A 24,105-nucleotide genomic window follows, 5' to 3' on the forward strand; every position below is an offset into this window, starting at 1 on the left:
GATGCACTCACAAAATGTAGATAATTTTGTTTTCCCTTAATGCTGTTTCTACATCATTTTCATTCTCTGTTTTAACTTAGCAAGTGTTTCCGTCTATCTTTTGTAAATGTACTTCTGATTTACATTATGTATGGTGACACTGCTCAGAAAACCCCACTGAATCCTGTGCTGCTTAGGTAGAGAGATTTTCATTTTTTTTAGACGTCAATATAAAACATCCACTTCAAACTTGAATGTAAACACACAACTGGAGGCTGTTGTATACCCAGCATCTTTTCTAGCCAGATGGGATGTGCTGGTGGTGTTTGTAGTATACCTCTCATAATCCTTTTCACTGGTGGTCACAATCAGTATTCGAGAGATTTGATTCAAATGAGCAAAGAAGAGGGATTTGTTGGAATTACTTCCTCATTAGCATCATATTTCCAAAGAACTGCTTAACTTCTCTATAATGCTCTATTCACTGTCAGATTTGTAATCAACCAACTGAAGCAAGTGATTTTAAGAGGCTGGCACCCTTTGGAGTTAACGTGATAAACCTGGTTGAGAGTTAAGTGCTCGATTGCTCAGTGTATTGACCTACCTTGATTTCAGCTGTCAGCTGTTTCTTCACTTCCGCACTCCAATCTCATTAACCCCTCCCAAAAAGAAAAGATCTCCTCGTTCAAACAGTAATGCTTTTTTAACGGGTTGTTTACAACTCGCTTGGACAAAGTGAAATAAGTTCATTCCTTATATCCCTCATGTGCCAGTTGCACAATAGCAAGTCTTTGAATCAAAATCCCAGCCTGTGCAGATGGAGAATGAAAACAAATTGATGCCACCACCCAGGGAGTCTTTGTTGCCTGGATGCACATGATGTTTATCAAAGGCAGATTAATGTGGAGCTGTGTTTCATACTGCTCATCCATGCAGTTCCTCTAAGAGTGAAACTGAAGCTGGTGAAGTTGGTGTGTGAAACACAGAACATTTAACTTCAAAGTTGTATTCTGTGAATTTTCTAATAAAAACAGAAAATACTGGAAATAATAGGTCAGGCAACATCTGTGGAGAGAGAAATGCTAACCTTTCAGGTGAATGAGCATTAGTTAGAAGTGGAATATGTTAGAAATCTTACAGGTTGTAAGCAAGAACAGGAGAGGGAAGACAAAAGGGGAAGTCTGTCATAACGCGGAAGGCAGGAGAGATTAAATGACAAAAAGGATGATGGTAAAAAGCAAATATGAAGGGGAAGAGTAAAGAAAAGATCAGTCTATAGGAGGTATAAATGAAAAAAGCAGAATCATCAGAGTTGTCCAAAAATAAGGGCAATTGTTATGATACTATATCTGCTGTCCACAATGTCATTGCATTGGGAAGACCAGGCACAAATAGAGTGGTCACTTTGCAGAACACCTCTGTTAGTCCACAAGTATGGCTCAGAGCTTCAGGTCTTCTGTCATTTTAATTATTTGTTACATTCCCATTCGGGCCTCTTGGTTTAAGCCTACTCTTGATCCGTGGACCCCTATACGGTTTCATAGCTCGAGGAACAGCAACTCAGCCTTCAGCTATGCACATTACAGACTTTCATAGCATTGAATTCATCAATTTCAGATCATAGCTATTATCCCAATTTTTAGTTTTCATTCTATTCCCATGTACACCTCTCCTAGACTCTTTTGTCTCTTGTCCCATTGTCATCTTTTGTGTTGCACCATCAACTCTTAGCCATTTAATCTCTTCCACCTTCTATGCATATCAAACGTACCTTTTGTGTTTTCCCTGCTTTTTTTAATCTCTGTGCTTAGTTAAATTACATCTTGAACTTCTTCAGAAATATTTGTTTGCCAACATCTACAATATTTTGTCTTTATTATGAGACCTGAATTTCAGAATGAAAGTTACTTGCAATAAAAAGAAATCAGAGTTCATTACAAATGAATTTTAATCAGATTCTATATCCATCTCTGTTTGAATTTACTATTTTATTGGATATAAGGATTGTAGGTTATTTATGATTTTTTTCTGTCCTCTTAAATCTCTGAAAACCCATATCCCCTATTATAAATGTATATTTTCTTGCAGCATTATCTGCTTTGATCACAGTTGTCTTGCAACTTGATTTACAGAAAGCCCACTTGCCCCCAGGAAAAATAGTTAACATTCTCATCTTTCCTTCCATCATTCAATAAGGCAACACATTACCCAAGATCAACCAAGAAGAGAATTATCCAAAATAAATGAAAGGGTCTCTAGATGGAAAATTGCTGTCACAAAAGTGAAGTGTCACACCATTCCTAGAAATGTTTTTCTGCCCCACCCTTCCAATTTTGGAGGGCTTACTTGGATCCACAACACTTTATTCTATGATATATTGTTTAAAGTATAATTTGGCTTGCCATCCTAATTTTTCATCAATCAAGAGAAGGTGCTTGCTCACTCCCTTCTTGAAAGTGATTGAGGTGGGAGACTGGTTGTTAGGGACTCACTGGAGTTGTATGTCTACCTAATCCTATGTACTCCACTGGGTTATATTGTATTACTGGTTTGCCTTAAAAATGACAGTTAAGTTTGATTCATGTTTAATATTGGAATTTTGATTAATTGAGTTAATTTTATAAGTAAATCCTGGAACATCAGCCAGTGGTGAGTTCATACAGCTCACAATGTAACTGCCTATAAATAATGAGGATTCTGGAAGACCTAACAATAACAGTAAACTGTGGAATGAACAAAATAAGGCCAAAGATGTAACAAGTTAAAACTGCATTTTTATGAGTGTGCTTTCTACCTACTACTGAACTGAACAGTTAAACAGCAGGACTGCATTGTGGGTAAGAAAAGGATACTGTAAGGTTGAGTGATTTAACCACCTTCTGTCTGGTTTGCAATGTTAAGTTGTTGCATTCTGTGCTTGACGTTGGCATAGACGAAAATCCTTTTATTGTAGAATTTGCGCTTTGTGTCTCCGTGTGAAGCCTGTACCTTAAAGTATTGGATTTCTGCGTCTTGCTGTTGAAATACTTGTAAAGAGAATAATAAATTTTTTTGTAACTCACCATATATAAAAGAGTAAAGACCTATTCTTTGTATAATGTAAATAAGGTGCCAAACATTGACATATGTTTACTAATCAGCAAAAAGAAGTGAGTTGTATTTGTCTGTTGTCACTAATAAATAGTGTAGAATGGGAAACTGAATGCTATAATGTAATTACAGATTGTTCTTTCACTTCTTTTACCTGGTTTGAAGCTACACCAGAAATGAGGATACATGCCTCAAGAGTTCTGACTGTTCATCCTGTGTTCCGTGGTGTAAAACCTCAGTCTTGTTGATGTAGTTTACATCATTAACTTATTCAGAGGTCTGACCTGCAGATCAGGTATGAGAAATTTAGAAAGTTGACATCTGATTCAAGTTAAAGTCTCCAGCAGCAACTTGCATTTATGTAAACTTTTTAAAGTGGTAAAATGTCCCAGTGTGGTTCATAGCGTAATCATACAATAATGAATAATTGTACAATCAGAGAAAAAGACACTTTATAACAGATGCTCCATAGTTTAGCCAAATAAGTAAGTTTTGAATAGTTTCTTAACAGAGGAAAGTGGTAGAAAGGTTTAGGGAGTTTTTACACCGTTTAGGGCGTGTAGGTGCCAACAGTAAGACAAAAGATGCTGGGAAGAGGCCAGAACTGAAGGAATGCAGAATTTTGGAAGATTGGGCTGGAGAGGTCTATAGGGTTGAAGAAGTTGTGATTATGAAGGGATTTGAAAACAAAGATTTAATTGGAGGGATTAATATATTATTTACTGTCTCTCAGATGCTAGAGTTGAAAGAGTTAAATAAAACTTATCATTTGAAACAAGTCTGAAATGATCCACGACTTGTGTATTTTATAGTGCTGTCGACTGCCAATTCATTCATGACGTTTGCATCAACATGCAGTCATTTACGGACCACCTGTTTACTTATTGAATGGACTCAGCCAACTGTCCACTCCATTCTATGAGAAACTTCAGCTAAGCACAAGCAGTGGCAATTTTCGAATAAAGATCATGCCAAACTGAGATTGTTCTTTCAGATTGCAGCTATGTCTAGGCTGTTCTTTGTAGCAATAATGCTTCATTATCTTCTTTAATCAACTACGAATGCTCAAATTAAAGTTCTTTGTTTTGCAACAGATGCATGATTTCAAGATTGATAAAGCTTCAAAGCTTCCATTTTACAATTGGACATTAATTAGTAGACATCTCAAGTTCAACATACTATGAACGTCACATTTCAAAATTGCTTTCCAAATTGACTGTTTACTTGGCTTAATTGTGGCTCGCATCTGAGTCGCAGCAGTCATTTTAATTCAAAACCAATATGAATTCCATGATTGGCATCATTTTTTTTCTTCAATCTTTTGAAAATTTGACTTCCCGCCAGCACTCACAATGCTGTCGGCAATGCTTATTGTTCAAGCCCAGAATAAAGTTCAACAATGGAGCTGCTTCACTGTGGGAATAGAGAAAAGAGAAAAGAAAAGACTAATAGGTGCAAAAGAAAAGGTTTTCTTGCCACCTATTGGCAATGGAAGAAATAACACACAGATTACAGCAATCCATAACCGCTCACTGTAATAATTTAGAGCATGGGATTGTAATTTTGCAGCTTTGGAAGAAAAACTTTGTTGTTATGTTGAGATGCTTTTAAGTGTGTGATATTTTTGAAATCACAAACTCAGTCTGTAGCTGAAAATATTGTTCAGAATCACAACATTGTATTGCCTTGAACACGAAAAGTTTCACTTGATAGAATCCCTACGGTGTGGAAACAGGCCATTCGGCCCCACATGTTCACACCAACCCTCAGAAGAGCATCCCACCCAGAACCGTCCCCAACCCCCTACCCTTTCCCTGTAACCCTGCATTTACCATGGCTAACACACCTAACTAATACATCCCTGAACACTATGGGCAATTTAGCCTGGCCAAATCACCTAGCCTGCACATCTTTGGACTGTGGGAGGAAACTGGAGCACCCAGCAGGAACCCACGCAGACACAGGGAGAAAATGTGCAAACTCCACACAGCTTCCAAGGGTGGAATCAAGCTGGGCCCCTGGCACTGTGAGGCAGAGGTGCTAACCACCGAGCCACCCTGCCACCATCTTAAAAACTATGGTCGCACACAACCTTGTACCCATTGCTCATGCCAGATTTGAGCACTTACACTGCTTTGTGTATTCTATAGACAAACAACTAGTGGGAAGAATGTAGCAGAACAAATTTGCAGGGAATTTACAGAGCGATGCTGCCATTATAGTCTGGTTATAATTGGGGAAATTCACTACTGAATGCATACTGGGACAATGGTAGCATTACAGGTAGAGAGGAGCAAATGCTCCTAGTTACAGATCTCTAATTTATCAACTTTTTCTCAGTAATTAGTTATATCACAATTGTTATATTTAAATGTGACAGGAAGTCAAGTGCAGATATTTGCCTTGTTAGCTTTTGAACCCCAAGTCTTTTTAAAAAGGACAGTATAATTACTTCAAGAAGTGTTTAGATAGACTTAGTTTCTGGAAATCCAATTTCACATTGGCTTCAGTGGAGATTGTGGCAATGACTTTAAAAAAGAAATTTGAATCTCCATTTGATAGTTGTTAGGATTGCACAACAAGATTCAACTTTTCAACATTTTACTCTTAACAGACTAAAAGCATTATGGACTAGACTATTTTGTAGGCAACCTGTACTTAAACTTCAGAACAGAAGTTTCTCTTTTAGTAGAAGTGAAAACCTATGTTGTGTGTATACGTTACAATTTAATTTTCCAATTCTTTAGCTCTGAGAGTTTACTTCCATTCCTTTCCTTTGTCAGTCTGGTAACTTCTAACCTCAAAATTGTCTTTCATAGTAAAGGAATTTTCTGATGATTTTCTCTCTAAAGTAGTCAATGGGATACAATTCCAGCTTCATTTCAAATCCTCCTAACTTTGGTCTTTTCAATCTGAAGGTGAGTTCCCACCCACATTCCTCTGTATTGACCATTCAATCTTCTGCCTGTAGTTGGTCCCTCTCTCCCACTCCCAGCAGTCTAACTTGTCTGAGGTTCAGAAATAACATCGAAACCCTTCTGCCATGACCCAATTTCATAACAATATGAAACACAAGGAGTCTGTATCCAGGCAGAAATGTGACTGGCTATTCTTTACAATCCAATTCTATTCTGTTTTGTAAATAAATTGACAGTTTAAAGTTCAACTGTTTACGACCTGACACTCTCAACATTTTCCTGGAACTTTGTAGACTATCAGTCTAACCATTGTAACAATGGATACTGCTACATTTATCTACAAGTATGATCACCTTACACGATCTTTCTAGCAAAATGATCTGGACCTTCCTTTAATCTTTGACAGCCATCCCATTCAGATTTGCCATCAGACAAACTCTAGAACACGTTACACAACCCTTTTCTTTTTACCACAAAAATTAAAGACACAGTCCCTGGACAGAGCAATTATACAAATCTCATAATTATAGCAACACTTTGTTTTATAAAGGTTCTCATTTTAGCAATTGTTTCTGCTGTTACCACATCATATAATAAGGATACCACTGCCATGGAATAAAGCTTGAAAATGCTGGAAATATGCAACTGGTCGGGAGGCATTGTGAACAGAGGAACGGAAATAATGTTTCATGTTGCTTCAGACAAAGCTCTGGTCATCGACCTGAGATGTGACTTTGTTTCTGTCTCTCCACAGATGCTGCCTGATCACCTGAGTATTTCTATCATTTTCTTTATTCATTTCAGATATCTAGATCCCATAGCATTTGCTTTTGTGCCAGTGATAAGGACCATTGATGCTTGAAGTAAATGATCATTTATTTTATATGAGAATGACAACTCCCCTTAAGATCTGCAGGTTTTGTTTGTGAATAGTGTTCTACAGAAATTTCAGCAAACATAAGTACCAATCATTGAACAGACTTCATTTTTGTCTTGCAGCCGCAAAGAGAGATATTTGCTCATTGGATATTTAATTAACTGGAATCGATTATGCAATTACACAGTTAATAAACTGTGAGGATTTTCATTGAAAGTACAAATGAACACTTGGATAAAAATGTCATCTTCCTAGTCACACACTGGGGAAACATATTGACTTCCATCATTCAGTAGTAGCAGCTGTTTGCAGGCACTAAAAATCGTAATGCATTCTTTAATTTGTTTCATATCCTGAAGAGAAAACAACGAAGAATATAGGTTAGCTGGGTATTAGGTTAGTTTTAGTTGATTAACCTTTGCATAACAGGGAGAAATTTTGCAGAACTTTTAATTCAGGAGATGAAATAATACAACTTAATACTTGTGGGAAATTCATCACATGAAGTACGCCTCAGTTTCTCACATAGAGAGCAACACTAAACAGGACTGAGAAAAGCAAGTGGGAGAAATTAATTGAAGACTTTTCAAAAAATGTTTGAAGAGATGACGAGAAATTTTGGGAAGGAGTTACAAAAGTGTGCATGACAGCAGAAGGTGCAGAAAATGTTAGGGAACTACTAGGAGTGAGGTTTAAGAAAGGGATTGGCATCTGAAGAATGAAGAGTGCATACATGCATGTATATCAGAGGACCCCACGGAGAAAGACGGGTTCACAAAAGGAACAAGAACAGAGGACAGTTCCCTTATGTTGATATTTCGCTGTACAGAAATCTGGAGGAGTTTGGCAAGAATGAATATTGTGGTGAGTCTGACTTCGTTCATAAAAGGACATGAGTTGATGTTCTGGACAATGTGTAACTTTTTCTCATTGCAATACCATTTACATTCAATGCACATAGATCAATGAGTGGACAAGAAAAATCGGTTCATTATACTTGCTACAGCTTTGATTATTTGAACAAATAATGAACAGAAGATGTTTTTCTCCCTGCTGTTTGATAATGTTATTTTGGATATCAGGTTAACAAACAGTAATTGATATTTGTTAATTTTAGTTTGAAGATTACAAAGCTTTATATTCACGGCTTTGATAATAGTCCTCTGGACCAGATAATAATAGACTTGGGATTTTTGAAGAGAACTAATGTCAAGGTAATAATATAAAACTTTGTAGAAATCTCTATTCTGAATATTTATACCATTGTTTATTAACACACAGAACATAATTAAATAAAAATCATGTTCTCTGTTTTTATTAGATATCTCCATCTGTTATTCTTTGATTCCAAACTTGCTTTAGCCATAAAGTGCAGCTTGTTATTAATTCACTAATACTTATAATTCAACTTTAGGGCAGATCCAGCTTGTTAATCTCTGTCTACTAGAAGTAGTCATGCTGGGGAATGTCTGAATTATTACTCTAAATCATGGGCAAATGCTATCCAAATAGAACATTCCTTTTGCATTTTGAAAAACAATTTTTTCAATGATATGTATTTGTGGTATGATTGTGATTGTGGTATAATTCTTCCTGTTACTGTTTCATCAGAAAATTACAAGCAGCAACACTGCATTTGATCAGGCCCTACAATCTTTGTCATCCTTAGAATGCAAGAGGATTTTTTTTTTTCTGTCATGGAATGTAGACATCACTACAAAGAACAACATTTATTCTGCATTCCTAATTCGTATTGAGAGAGTGGTGGTGGGATGCCTTCTTGAATTACTATAATATATGCAGTGTGGGAACACACAAAATGCCGTTAAGGAGGGTGCTGCTAAAACAGTGACAATAAAACAAAGGTGGTATATTTCCAAGTCAGGATAATATGTAGCTTGAAAAGGAACCTGGATGTGGTGGTGTTCCCAAGTACTGTTTCCCTTATTCTTCTAAATGGTAGAGACTGATAGGTGTGTAAGGTGCTGTCAAAGCCTGGCAAGTAGCTGCAATGCATCTTAGTAGGAGTGAAAGTTTAAGGTGGCAGATGTGGTGCTGATGGGTTGCTTTGTCCTGGATATACAAATGTCTCATGTAAAATTGGAACCACACTCAACCAGGGAAGTGGAAAATAGTCCATCATACTGATGCCTAGCATCTTGTAGATGATGAACAGTCTCTGGGGAGTAAGTGTTGTACATGCGTCTGTAGGAATTAATACTGAGATGTGCATGAACATCACCCATTGTGATGATTTCCTATGGATTTACTATCTTGAAGGTGTAAGCATCTGGTCCTCCTCAAGGTCTCTGCAATGATGTCTATCATATCAATCTAATCCCGAAGTAGCTGCTAATGTGCAATCGTAAACTCCATATTGTTAACTACAAATGACTCTTATAGTTAGACCAGGAGGTGGTTTTCCACTAATCCACCGTTCCAAGGAGGCCCTACTGTTTCCTACACTTAAAGAGGATGGTGGCAGCGACTTCCATCATGAGCAGCAGCTTATACAGTGTAGTGAGCGAGCATGTCTGTACGACATGGTAGGCAGTAGTGTGGAATTGATTTGACTGCTCGAACAACACATAGTGAGCAGCGGTTTGCAATCTTTTAACTCAGCTCACCTGCTATACAACACAGTCAGCAGAGCGGAGCTCTGATGATTTAAGAACTCTTGGGAAGGAAACCTGGTTGCAATCCTCAACAAATACTTCAGTAGATGGTAAAAAGTATGTCGGACCCAGTGAGAAACACAGTGTCCCAGAAAAGTTTGCAACTCACTGGAGAAGGAGAATTAAAAGTTCCAGAGCAGATGCAGGCAAACAGACATTGGCGATTCTGTGAGTAAAACTTAAAATACCTGGTGAGCCTGGGGAAACTTTAAAAAAATTCCAATAATCCAGGCTAAAAAATTGAGAAGTTTAAAATTTACTCATAGCGTCATTGTTACACTGAGGGGAGCACCATGAGGCATGGCTACAGAAACAAAAGTAAAAATCCATGTAAGAAATATTGAACCAAGATGGCAAACCAAACCAGTAAGTAAAACAATGACATTAGGAAGACTGAAAGCCTAAGTAAATGAGGTCTCATGGTTAAAGAAAGTTTAGGAGACTTCATTTAGGCCAGAAAAGGAGAATCTTGCATAAATTGGGCTTTGGATTGGGCTTGAAATTACTTGGTTGAGAGGGAGAATTAGGAAAGTTAACTCAAAAAGAAATGAGAGAGAGAGAGGTGCAGGGGAATCAAGAGGCAAATGATAAAATGTCACAAGAAAGTGCAGAAAATAAAAGCAGAAGAGTGCATCAGAAACTAGAGCCAGACAAAGTTATAATGGTTAAAAAGAGGTCAAAGCTTAAGGCTCTTTATTTGGATGCATGCAACATTTGTAACAAGACCAATGAGGTGATGGCACTGGTAGAAATAAGTGATTGTGACTTGACGGCTATTACAAAGATGGGGTTGCATGGTGACTAGAACTGAGAACTTAATCTTTAAATGTATTTGACATTTAGTAAAAATAGGTAAAAAGGAAATGGAGGTCAGGTCGTGTGGTTTTAAAAGGATGTATCAGTGGAGCGGCAATTAGAAACTGTGATAGATCATGACGTGGAATCAATTTGGGTGGAAATAAGGAATACTCAGGAAATCCTGGAAACAGGATATTTTAGAACTAATAATGTGTAATGAGGTAGGATTAATGAGAGATTTCGTGTTAATGATCCTCTGAGGCGCAGCAATTACAAATACAGTTTTCAGGAGAGAAATTCAGGTCTCAAACAGAGTCCTCAACTTAAAATAAGGGCAATAACAGAGAAGTGAAGGAACAGTTGTCTAAAGTGGGCTGGGAAAACAGGTTAAGTGGAAGGTCATTAGATGGGCAGTGGCTGACTTTTAAGCAGATATTTCATAATACACAGCAAAAATGTATTCTGGTCAAAAAGAAAGACTTGGTGTGAAAGATGAGCCACCCATGGCCAACTAAGAAAAGTATCTGAAGAAAGTATCCAAACAAACAACTAAGGCAGACAAAGTGGCTAAAGCTAATAGCAGGATAGAGGATTGGGAATATTCAGGGGCCAGCAATTCATTGCTAAAAAGCAAATAAAGAAAGAGAAAATTGATTATGAAAGCAAATTGGAAAGAAATATAAAGATAACCAGCAAGAGCTTTTATAGGTATGTAAATAAAAGACAGAAATTAAAGTGAGTATGGGACCTTGTGGATGATGCAACTGATTGACAACATGGAAATGGCAAAATATTTAAACCAGTACATTTGCATTGGTCTTCATAGTAGATGACACAATAAACTTCCCAAATATATCAGATAACCAGGGTTCTAAGGGAGGAAAGGTCTTGTAACAATCCCTATCACAAGACACAAAGTAGTTGGCAAGCTAATGGAACCAAAAGCAGACAAGTTGTTAGGACTTGATAGCCTTCATCCAAGGGTATTAAAAAAAGTGGCTGCAGAGATAGTGGATCTTTGGTCAACATATTCCAAAACTCATTGGATTCTGAGAGGGTTTTAATGGATTTAAAAACTGCTAATGTCATCCCCTGTTCAAGAAAGGACAGAGATGGAAAGCAGAAAACTTTGACAAATTTGTTAGAGTTCTTTGAGGATATAACAGGTAGAGTTGATAAAGTGGAATGGGTAGCTGTATTTGGATTTCCAGAAATTGTGGAATTGGTCATTGTGCAAGGTAGGAGTTTTTGGTATTTGTGGTAATGCATTAGCATGGATTGAGGATTGACATAAAAGTAGAGAGTCAGGATGAATGAGTCTAGTGGAATGTAACTAGTGGACAGTCACAAAGATCGGTCCTAGAGCCTTAATTATTTATTATCTAGTTAAGGACTTGGAGGAGGGGACAGTGTGTAATATGTGCAAATTTGCTTATGACACAATAATAGGTGGGAGGGCACATTGTAATGAGGACATAAAAAAACTGCAAGGCAATATAGATAAATTGAGTGAGTGTTCAAAAATCTGCAGATGGATTTAATGTAAGAACACATGAGCTTATGCATTTTGGTGGAAGAATCAAACAGCAATTATTTAAATAGAGAGAGACTGTCAAAATGTGCAGCACAGAGGGATTTGGTGTTCTTGTGCATGAAACGCAAAGAGTTAGCATGTAGGTGCAGCAAATAATTAAGGAGACAATTCACAACTACTCAGACGCTGAAACAGTCCATATTGATGTGCAGCAAGACCTGACAAGATCCTGGATCAGCGAATAAATGGCAAGGAACATTCACACCACACAAGTGCCAGGCAATGACTATCTCTAACATGACCCTTACTGTTTAATGGCATTGGCATTGCTGAATCCCCAGCTATGAACATCCTAGGGGTTACCATTGATCAGAAATTGAACTGGATGAGACAGATTAATACTGAAGACACAAGTGAAAGTCACAGGCTAGGAGTTTCATGCAATAAACTTAACTCCGCTGTCCACAATCCATAAGGCACAAGTCAGCAACGTGATAGAATATTCTTCACTAGCTTGGATGAGTGCAGCTCTAAAACTATTTAAGGAGCTAGACATCATCAAGGACAGAGCAGCCTGATTGACTGGTATCCCATCCATTCCCTTGACCATTCACTCTCCTCACGACTAATACACTGCAGTGACTCACCAACAGCTCCAACAGCACCATCCAAACCCATTTACTTTACCTGTGAGAAGGAAAAAGGCAACAGATACCACCTGCAAGTTTCCCTCAAGTCATATATTGTCTTGAGTTGGAACTATACTGCCATTTTCCCACTCTTGCTGGGTCAAAATGCTGGAATTCCCTCCCTAATAGCACCATGGGTGTCCCTACACTCAAATGACTACAGCAATTCAAGAAAGCAGCTCACCATTCCTTCTCCAGGGTATTTAGGGGGCATTAATGCTGGCTTATCCAGCACTACCCACACACACACACCCAATGAATGAATTTTTTAAAATCCTCAAATTTCAGCTTGGAATAATGAAAATATTCCATTTTAGTTGTGAGAAAATGAGTATCACTCATTTTAGCCAAAAGATGTGAGAAAACCTTCTAATACTGCAACAACAAGTAGCAGAACTGCTCTTACTCTGTTCACAACCTTTAAAAAAAATTGAACAAACACTTGAAATGTTATAACATTCAAACCCATGAGCTTAGTGCTTGAAGGGTGGACCAGTGTAGGATTAAGTATAGCATTGGTGATACAGACTTGATAGGCCAAAGAGTCTCTTCTGTACTGTATAATTCTATGAAAAATCTTGACTCAAGCAAATCATATTAATACATCAGGAAGACATGACATTAGAAGTATATTGCCAGGAACACAATTTTAGACATGAGTCAATTAAAATACAGAATTTGACATCCTGGAGAAAAGAATATTTGATATACAGATTCATTTCCAAATTAGAGAGTAAATTTGAATCTGAACAAGTAAATACATTTCTGTATGAAATTGGGAATATAGTGATTGATTTTATAGCTCATCAATGGTGAAAGAAAGACCAAGACCTTCTGAAGAGGTTTTGAAACCTTTTAACATATATTTCAACCTCAGAATAAACAAAATTCTTTAAGACACAAGACTATTAGATGAGTTCAATCTCCAGGAGAAGTCATAAATGATTCACTTGATGATCTTGACAGATTAGTGGAGATATCTGACCAATGGTATTACCACTGGACTGTTAATCCAGAGACCCAGGTTCAAATCTCACCATGGCAGATAGTGGAATTTGAATTCAGTTTTTAAAAAATCTGGAATGAAGAGTCCACTGATGACCATGAAGCCATTGTCAATTGTTGGGAATAAACCTATCTGGTTCACTCATGTTCTTTAGGGAAGGAAACTGCCATCATTACCTGGTCTGGCCTACATGTGACTCCAGACCCACAGCAATATGGTTGACTCTTAACAGCCCTCTGTGATGGGCATTAAATGCTAGCCAGTAGTGCCCACATTCCGTGAATGAATTGAGGAAACTAGACCAAGAAGATCCTGCAGTAGCCTACACTTAAAAGAGCATGATGGCAGCAACCTTCTTCATAATGAACAGCTCATACAGTGTGGTGTGCTGCCATGCCCGAAATAACCTGGGCCTCTGACCTCCTTTTGAAACCGCTGCCATTCTGTAGCTGGACCAACGGAGTTTCTGGACAATTGTGCTGGATTTGACAATGGTAATGCCATTGAATGTCAAGAGGAGAGAGTTAAATTGCCTCCTGTTGGTGATGGCCATTGCCTGTTGCGTGGCTGTTTCATACCACGTATTACTTCAAGTCTAAATGTTGTCCAGCTCTTGCCTCAGGTGCAAACACTGCTTCAATATCTGAGGAGTTATAAATGGAACTGAATACTGTGTAGTTGTCAGCAAACATCTTCTCTTCTGACCATATGATGGAGGGAAGGTCATTGGTGAAGTAAGTAAAGATGGTTGGACTGAGGACACTGCTCTGGAGAATTCCTGTCATGATGTCACAAGCTGACATTATTGTCTTTCAAAGCTCTCAGCCATCTTTCTGCATGCGAGATATGACTCCAGCAAATGCAGCATTGGATATTTCTTCCTAATTTCTATTGACTTCAATTTTATTAAATCTCCTTGATATTATATTTTGTTAAATGCCAGCTTGAGGACAGTCACTCTCACCTCTGGAATTCAGCTCTTATGTCCATATTTCAAACAATTCAGTAATGCAGTCTGGATTATTGATTATTGAGCTTCATAAACAAGAGTTGATAAAATTTCCTGTAATTGGCTGTTTTAAAAAAAAAACTGATAGCACTGGCAGCACTACAATTCAAATTCAATATGCATTTTCAAGGTCTGCATTACAGAATTAAGATCCTAATTCATAGATTCAATATAGTCGTAGGTTTTATGTCACAAATCCAGCTAGCCTTCAGAACCTGCTTCATGAAATAAATAGATTTTCAACTCTTACATCATGTGAGCCAATGGGAACATAATCATTCAATAGTAAAATAAATTGAAAAAAAGAATCATGACAGTGACTATATTCTATATAAGATTGAGTATTCCTGTGGAAACTAAAACAACCTAGCCACTTTGTCTCACTGCTTATTATACTTTTGTAACATTCTATTCCACAAAAAACAATACAGAGAATTGAGTTTGAATTATCAACATTCTTGTTTTCAATAAATTCTTTGATGCCTTGTCCAATTATTTTGTTCCCTCACCATGTACTCTAAGGTACACTAAACTTGTCCATTTTTCCCAAAAAAATGCAGTGCTATTAGCATCCTGAAACTCTTAACCACTCTTCAGATACTGTTGCAGTTTCTTTATAAAAGTGGTAAATGACCATCAGTCAATACCTTCTCATGTCCTTTTTCATTGTTTGAGATTTGTTAATGTTGCCCCTGATTTTGATATACAAAATGCCTAATGTTTCATTCAGGTTTGGGCACAGAACGCCTCTGTGGATGCCTAACCAGCTCGGTGGGTGGTTCATTCTGTCTCAGAATCTGGACATGCTCCCCACACACCATGATAGATGTCTTGGTGTTCATTTTACATTAACTTTCTTGGCTGATTCATCCAGACATAAGCACACAGGCAATGACTTTCAGTCTTTCTGGCCTAACATGTATTTCCCAGTGATCAGCTACACAATTGTAGTTGCTAAGGTCAGGCACTGCATCTCCAATCTCCTCTTACTGGCTGAAGAATGTGTGTGGCACAGGTTTAACAGGAGGAAGCAGAGAAATTTAACACTTCAGTTTAATACTTTATATCTAATTTTTATTAACTGTTGATCAGTTATTTGTCAATTATTATTTGCCAATTTGAATAATATCATTTGCCAATTCTTCCAGTGAGTCACTTTTAAGTCTACTCATAACTGTTTGTATAATAACATTTGAAATTTCTCTGCCAATTCACCCCTCCCTCTTTCCCCAAAATATTCAGGCCTTGCTAAACAAGGGTTCTACCAGGATTGAACACTTGTCTTGATAGTGAATGTAGGCTACGCAACTATTAAATCATACTTTATTGCTTTATTTGCTAATGACACAATGATAGGTAAAAAAAGAAAATTGTGAAGAGGACACTGGGAGGATATGAGTTAAATCAAGCGAGTGGACTGAGATCTAGCAAGTGGAGTATATTGTGTGGAAATGTGAAATGCTGATTTTGGCAGGAATGAAAATGAAGTGTATTATCTAAACAATGAATGACTGCAGAGTTCTGAGATGCAGAGAGATCAGTGTGTCCTAATACATGAATCATAAAAATTGAGAATGCAAGTACAAAGCTAATAATATGTTCCTGTTTACTGAGAGGGGAATTGAATGCAAAAATATGAAGATTATGCTTCATAGGATCCCTGCAGTGCAGAAGCAGGCTATTTGGTCCATCAAATCCACACCAACCCTCTGAAGAGCATCCCTACTCCATCCCTGCATTTCCCATGTCTGATCCACCCAGCCTGCACATCATGGGCAATTTAGCATGGTCGATCCAACTAACCTGCACATCTTTCTGTGTGGGATTCCTCCCACAGTCCAGACAGGGAGAATGTGCAAACTGTACATAGACAGTCACCTGAGGGTGGAATTGAACCTGGGTCCCTAGTGCTATGAAGCAGCAGTGCTAACCGATGAGCCACTATGCTAAAAGTTAGCACAGTCTTTCTAAACCATAGGGCTACTCTGTCATTAAAGAGAGACATCTGATGGTCGTTTAACCCGAGGGTCAGTGCACCTCAAGTGAGAGCAAGGGTGAGAAGAACAGTCCTGTACACTAACCTCACACTGGTGACATCACAAACCAGTTATCCAGTCAACTGAGCTAACCAGAACCTATATGGGATTCGTTATACAGGATTTTGATGAAAACATATTTGGAGTACTATGTATACAGTATTAGTCTCCTTAGTTAAGGAAGAATGTAAACTTAATGGAAGCAGTTCAAAGAAGGTTGACTGGGCAGCTACCTGGAATAGATGGGTTGTCTTATGAGGAAAGGTTGGACAAGGCTAGGTTTGTATCTACTGGAGTCTAGAGGAGTAAGAGGCAACTTGATTGAAACATGTAAAATCCCAAGGAAAGTCTCTTATGGTACAATGGTATTGCCCCTACCTCTGGGCTAGAAGGCCTGGATTCAAGTCCCACCTGCTCCAGAAAAATGTCATAACATAGGTTGACTAAAAATGTCTATGAGCTCCTGAGAAATCTTGGCAAGGTGGGTGGGGGAAGAACATTTCCTCTTGTGAACTGGGATCATTGTATAAAAATAAGGGATTGCCCATTTACAGAAGGGGTGAGGACAATTTCTTTCAAAAAGAGCAGAATGAGTCTTTAGAACCCTTGTCCTCAAAAGGTATATTTAAGGTGGATGCATATAGAATCTTGATAAATAAAGCAGTTAAAAGATTATCATCCATTAGCAGGAATTTGAAAGAATTCGCCCAGTCATGCTGAATGGTCTACTCCTGTACCTAATTTGTATGTCCTCCATGTTCATGTGATCCTTATCCTGTTCTCAATAGCGTCTAAAGAAGTATGATTCTGGTACATATAACTGGATAGCAATCTGGTTGATTTTCTTCTCCCTAACTCAGGAGTAATATTGTACTCTGCTATTGGTTCCACTAGAATTGGATAATTCAGCAAATGATCAAACTTGACATAATGCTAACCTCCACGAGTGAACCAAAATCTAAATGAATTAGTGCAACTATCAGAAGAGCTCATTTTTACAATGATATTGAAAGTATCAATACAAGAAATCCATTTCTTACTGAAACCTATTTGTTACTTCTCTTAACTGTGTCCTTTTTTGACTCAATTTTTCTTATTCTTTCTGCTTTTCTATGAAATGTTGGATCTTTTTCTACTTAAATAAGACAATATCAATGTAAATTATTGATGGTGTTAGCACTTATAATCCAAAAAATATAAATTAATAAGTAAGAATGGAGAGTCTGCAACTAGACTATTGGATCTAATTCTGGTCACCAAATTTTAGGAAGGATGTGAAGCTGGTGAAGATGAGATTTACCAGATTGGTTCCAGGAATGAGAGATTTTAGCTACAAGGTTTGGTTTGAGAAGGTAGGATTGATCTCCTCTGAGTAAAAGAGATTGAGGAGAGATTTGAGAGTGGGGTACAAGATTATCGCAAGTTTTGTAAAGTCCATAAAGAAAAGCGGTTCCCATTAGTTGATCGTACAAGGAGAAAAGACTTGGATTTAAGGTTTTGGAATAGATTTGTAAGGACATGAAGAAGAACTGCTTTTACAAAAGTGAAAAGTATCTGAAACTCATTGCCTACAAGGCTGATGAAAGTGAAGACAATGCATGATTAACAAAAGAAATTGGGGGTGCTTGGAAGGAAGGGAGATGAAATAAACTTCAGGGCTTTAGGGTTATAATAAGAAATGTAACTAGTTGGATTGTTCTACAATGAATCAACATTCAAGTGTTGGGTTGAATGTCGTCCTTTTGAGGAGGAATAATGACTCTAAGTGTGGAATTTTATCAGGGTCTGAGTGGCATGGGCTATGACAAGTTGTGTGGTGGAATTGGGTGATAAGCGCAATGTCAAGATTATGTCTCTGCCTTTTATGTTTTTCTCAAGTGATGGGTGAAGATCTTGCTAAGCAGCAGCGAGCTGTCAATTGATGGGAATTAATCCTTGTTAACACCACAGATTGCCTTATTAATATTCACACTCCCATCTTATTCATCTCACCAAGCAAGTCTAGCGTTGGGAAAAATTGGCAAGAAACCAGAGCGTGTAGCCAGCAGAATTAGCTTGCCATTTGCTGTGAGCCATCTTCACGTTGCTTATGACCAAACTGCAGCTCAGAGCAAGATTCACAGGTATTAACCTCACTCATTCCTTCTTCGTGGATATTGGCATCTGACATCTGTGAGCCCACCTTGTCCATCCTGCCGTTGGCAGTGCATTCTGGCAGTTGTCTTGCTTTGCAGGGTACATCAGCAACTTGCATTGAAAGGCTGCGGCAGGGCCACTTTATGCACAGGGACAGGCATTACCTGTTCCCTCACATCACTGATGATCGAGAGTAGACTGATAAGGTGCCAACTTGTTGGGTTGGATTTGTTTTTCTTTTTTGTGCACAGTCAATACCTCGGAAATTTTCCTCATTGTCAGATAGGTGCCAAATGTTATAACAGTTATCTAGTAATTCAATATGTTTAAATATCCAGTTCTGGAAAAACATTTATTAGTGTAAATAAAATCAACAAATTAGTCCAGCAATTTAAGTGTTGAATTTGATAAAGAAGTAGCTAGTGTGAGAATCTGAAATTTTGTCAGGGGCAAGCTTTTAGTTAGCGTTGAAGACAGTTAGGGAGGTGTGAATAACCTTGCACTGTTAGGATGCTTACTTACTGCAGTCTAGGCTTTTTGATAAAAAGAGTCAGTCATTTTGGATTTAAAGCATTAAGTTTGTTTCCCTGTAGATTCAGCAAAGTTTCTCCAGCACTTCTTGTTTTTATTATTAATAAGTTCAACTCAATAGGTTTACCTTGCTGAGGGGTATGGATAACACCATCATTAACATTAGCATTTATGAATTGGTGTTGGGCAAATTTTGTGGTGGATGATTATTTATTTAACCTTTGCAGAAGGTATTGGTGAGAAACAAACAAAGTGTTAGCAGAATGAGTAATTACTGTATTACATCCGGAGAATGGAAGATATGGCTTTGCTAATAAAGGGATTTCTAAGGCTACAAGTGCTGGCTAAAACAATGTTTATTCTGTGTCATATTGTATCACTCCTAACTCATTGCCAAGATGTAACAACATTCAGAAATAACTGGAGCTAAACCACATAAGTCTGACGATATGGACAGAAAGTTAATGGTGAATTGAACGTCTCATTTTTTAATAAAATTACACTTGTGCATATTATGGAGTATTCCTACTTTTACATCATTCACTAAAACGTGAAACCATTCAGTCAAGCTCCTATACAAGCATTTTCAAAAGTACAAGGGGAATGTGTAAATGTTTTACAGCTTTGGAGATCCTACAGAATCCCAAGTGTGATATGAAAAACCCATTTAAAATTGACTGCTGTGTGATTTCCACATTTGTATGCCCTTTATCCTGTCTCCATGGCTTTGAAGAGGTCAAAGGGTTAAAGTTACATGAAGAGTGAGGGTGGTGGCTGCTTTGTAAATCAAACACTAATGAAGTAGAAGCTACATTATTCCGCAATCTTCTCTGAGAATTCCTTCTTTGTGCATATGTTTGTGGAGCCAAACTGGATCTATAAATTGCACATTAATGGGACATGTTTTAGTTCATTATCAGTGTCAGGTTACACCTAAGCCCAGGCTTTGAGTCTTTTTGCACCTGTGATAGTGTTTGAAGCAGGTACCAATCTATACAAATTGGTTTTAGAGGTCAGTGGCATTACTAACAGGGGACTAGAGATTGCCGGCGCCATTATTGCTAGTTTACAAACATTTCCAGACCAATCAATAAGAAAGTCTTTCTGCTCTGTGTAGCCTAATTCCCCCATTACATTTTCTGTCTGTTATAATGGTAATTCACACCTTGTATGGGAATTTCTATTTTGTTTTTGAAGACTGATGTCCTCTCCACCAAACCCCCTCCATTATCTATAGTCTGGACCTTCCATTTACACGCCCTACCATTAGAGCTTTTTCCATGTAACTGTAGTAGAATTGGAAATACTTTAAAGCAATGATCAACTGTACAATCCACCTCCATGTCACTTACTATGAAACATAGAAGAAAATGATTAAATCACTGTGATATATGTTACTTGTTAGAAAATAGAAGTAGATTTGTTCAAAAGATAGCAAAAGATACAAGGAAGCTTTGCAAACAACTTTGGTGTTTTTACACAAATATTTGTATTTGTTTGTTAGGAATTAAACAATACTCATTGCACTTTTACAAGATATTTACCTTTTATAATGCTAATAGTACAATAACTTGACCACTCCCTATGAAATAAAGGCTAGCATTCCATTTGCCTTCCATATTACCTGCTGAACTTGGATGCTGTCTTTCTGAAATTTGTGTACGAGGACTCCTAAATCTCTCTGTTCTGTAGCTTTTGCAGTCTTTCTCCATTTAAATAACATTCAGTTCCTCAATTCCTCCTGCCAAAGTGCAAAAACATTTTCCCATATTGTAATCCATACGCCCCCAGTTTTTGCCTATTTGCTTAACCTTTCTAAATTCTGCTTCAGGATCTCTGTGCCATCCTCACCACTCACCTTCCCACCTATTTTTGTGAAACCTGCAAATTTGGCTAGAGTTAGAGGAAAAAGTGGGAGAAAGCAATGAAATTTAACAGAACAAGAATATCATCCATGGCCCTTTATGTTGCCAATCAAAATGTGTTGGTAAATTTTGGGTACTAAGGCAATTCCAAATGGTAGATGATTAAAGTTGAGGTTTTCAAAGAGAGTAAATAAAGCTTGCTAATGGTTTGGATATTTAATCTGATGGAAAATTCCAACAGCTACTATTTGCACTCAATTTTGTAAAGATTGTGCTCGCTGCAGGATTCAACAAACTCTGCTCAATGGATGGCATGGGGATGAATTTCTTATTCCATGGCCTTATTGAACTGTGTTCGGCAAGGGAGGGGAAAGACTGAAGGCAGAAATGCAGGAATGGAGTCAGACATAGTAAGGGCACTGTCAACCATGGTGGTGGGGGAGTCCACGGTTGAGGAGAAAGGACACATGTTGGAAGTATCCTTGTGGAAGATGGCATATTGGGAACAGATAAAATGCAGATGGAGAAATTGGGAAATCAACTATCTGGGAGAATGGAATGGAATCCTTACAGGAAAGTGTAGTACTTATAACCCTGTGTGTTGATGAGTTTGTAATACATATTGGTGGACTGCCTATCCACAAAAATGGAAACAGAAAATTCAAGGAAAGGAAGAGAAGAGTCAGAGATGGATCAGGTAAAACTGAGACAAGGATGGAAATTGGAAGCAAAATTGATGATTTTTTCCAATTCTGTGCAAGAGCAGAAAGCAGCACAGATGTTGTCATCAATGTACCAGAGAAAAGGTTGTGGGAGGTGCCCCATACAGTATGGAACATGGAATGTTCAAAATACCACACAGAGACAGGCATAACTGGGACATATTAGGGTACCCTTATCTATATCGTTTGCTTGGAGAAAGTGGGATGAGTTAAAGGCAAATTATTCAAAGTGAGAATGAGTTCAGCCACATGTAAAAACAGTCACTTTGGAATTTTGTTTGAGGCATCCAAAGGCGATATTTGATCACTTCATCATTGACTGGCAATGAGAAATGCAAATATCTGTCTTAGTTCCTCCTGTGAAATGATGTCACACTGAACATCAAGCTATTGTTTCCAGGATTGTCACTGATCTCATCTCTCACAGTTGACAGGACAGTCCTGGCAGAGCTGTCATTTCAGCCTATTACAGCTTCACTGAATTAATTTCTTCTTCTCTTGACTTTTTTTCACCCCTCATCCATTCTGTTCCCACCTACATTTGTGGAGGTTCTGAAGCTTTACGTTGTTTCTACAATTTACAGTTTCCTGGCTCCAGCTATCTCCTCTTCACTATGGATTTACAATCTCTTTGCAGCTCCGTCTCCCATTAGGACAGTGTGAAAGCTGTCTATTTCCTACTTGAAAGAAGACCTGGACAGTCCCCATCCGCTACCACTCTCCTTCTTGAGTGTTTTCTAATGCTTATGCCATGCAGTCATCTCTAAAACAGTCACGCCCTGTGATTTTCAAACAACAGATGTGGGTTAATCATACATCACGATCCCTATGCTCATTTTTGTCAGCTATCCAATTTAGCTCTCAAACAATTCAGGCTGGAGTTACATATAGACTAAACCATGCAAGGGTGCCAGGGTTCCTTCCTTATGGAATATTATTGAAACATTTGGGATAGTCGATGGATGTTAAAATTGAGGTTTCAAAATATGAAAATTAGGCAAATCATTTAGACTTATTTTTTAAAAGATTGGGCATTTTAAAAATAAAGTGTTTGCTGAATTTTAGCTTTACAAAATGTTGGCTTATTAATATTCACTGGTGTACATGCAAGCTTAACATTTTGGTTGCATACTTTGGTGAAGACAGACATATCAATTTTATTTACCATCTGTCAGTTTGGATACCACAGTTGAATTCTGAACAGATAACTATCTGCCAAGAAACATTATATTTTAATCTAGACTAAATTAAAAGTTCTAGCTTTGAATAAGAGAGCTATTTAGAAAAAAAATTTAGCATTGTAGTCTATTCAGAAATCAGTCAGCATTCATTGTAAACCACATTGAAAACACGGAACTAGGCCAAAGAAGCTTTGAGTGCTACATGCATCAATTTTGATCAAACTATTGTAGTCTTTTGAAGAACTAGTTTTCTTGCCTAGATTGTGTGGGGCTGCCAACAAAGGTAGCAGGAAGTAAAGTGGTTCTCTGCAATGATGCACTATTTTTCAGTTAGGAAAGGATTAGTCTTTGCATCTGCAGAAGATGAAGTGGAAGAAGAAAGAATCCATCAATCCAATGATCATTTCACCCAAGAAAGAGCGGAGGTGGCACAGGACAATCTGTTGTCAGCAGCACATGAGAAGTGGCAGCGTTGTTATCAACAAATTTTCCAGCAGAATGTATTCCACCAACTGCCTCCATAGCCCATAACATCATTGAGTTGATTTTGCAATACTCATAAATAACAAGAACATCAATGTGTTATTCTTTTTGCATTATTTTAGTAAAAGGATGTTTTTAAACATTTATCCTAAATATAAAGAGAAATAAAAGGCTATATAAAATGATTAATAATTAGATCAATTGCGAAAGCTGACCTTCACATAATATGTCTTGTCTTTACATGATATCCTATTATTATTTCTTACTAGTATGCCTACTCCTTGAAGTCAAAAGTCTTTCACATATTTGCCTATTCCCTGACTCATAAATCATAGATCATCATTTGTTGAGAGATTGTGAATTTGGTCACTGAGACTGAAGGAACTCTCATGAGTGAAGTGGTACCTGATGCTAATCCTATTCATGTCCTGCTTCTTGGGTCATGTTCCTTGAACACTCAAAGCTTATCTTAACAGACCGGAAGATTGATATTTTCTAATCAACTTGCTCGGGAATGTTATTACGTACCTCTGGGGTGGGTTGGACTTGAACCCAGGCCTTCTGACTCAGAAGTAG

The sequence above is a fragment of the Rhincodon typus genome, chromosome 10 (assembly GCF_021869965.1).
Source record: "Rhincodon typus isolate 14 chromosome 10, sRhiTyp1.1, whole genome shotgun sequence".
Classification (NCBI taxonomy): domain Eukaryota; kingdom Metazoa; phylum Chordata; class Chondrichthyes; order Orectolobiformes; family Rhincodontidae; genus Rhincodon; species Rhincodon typus.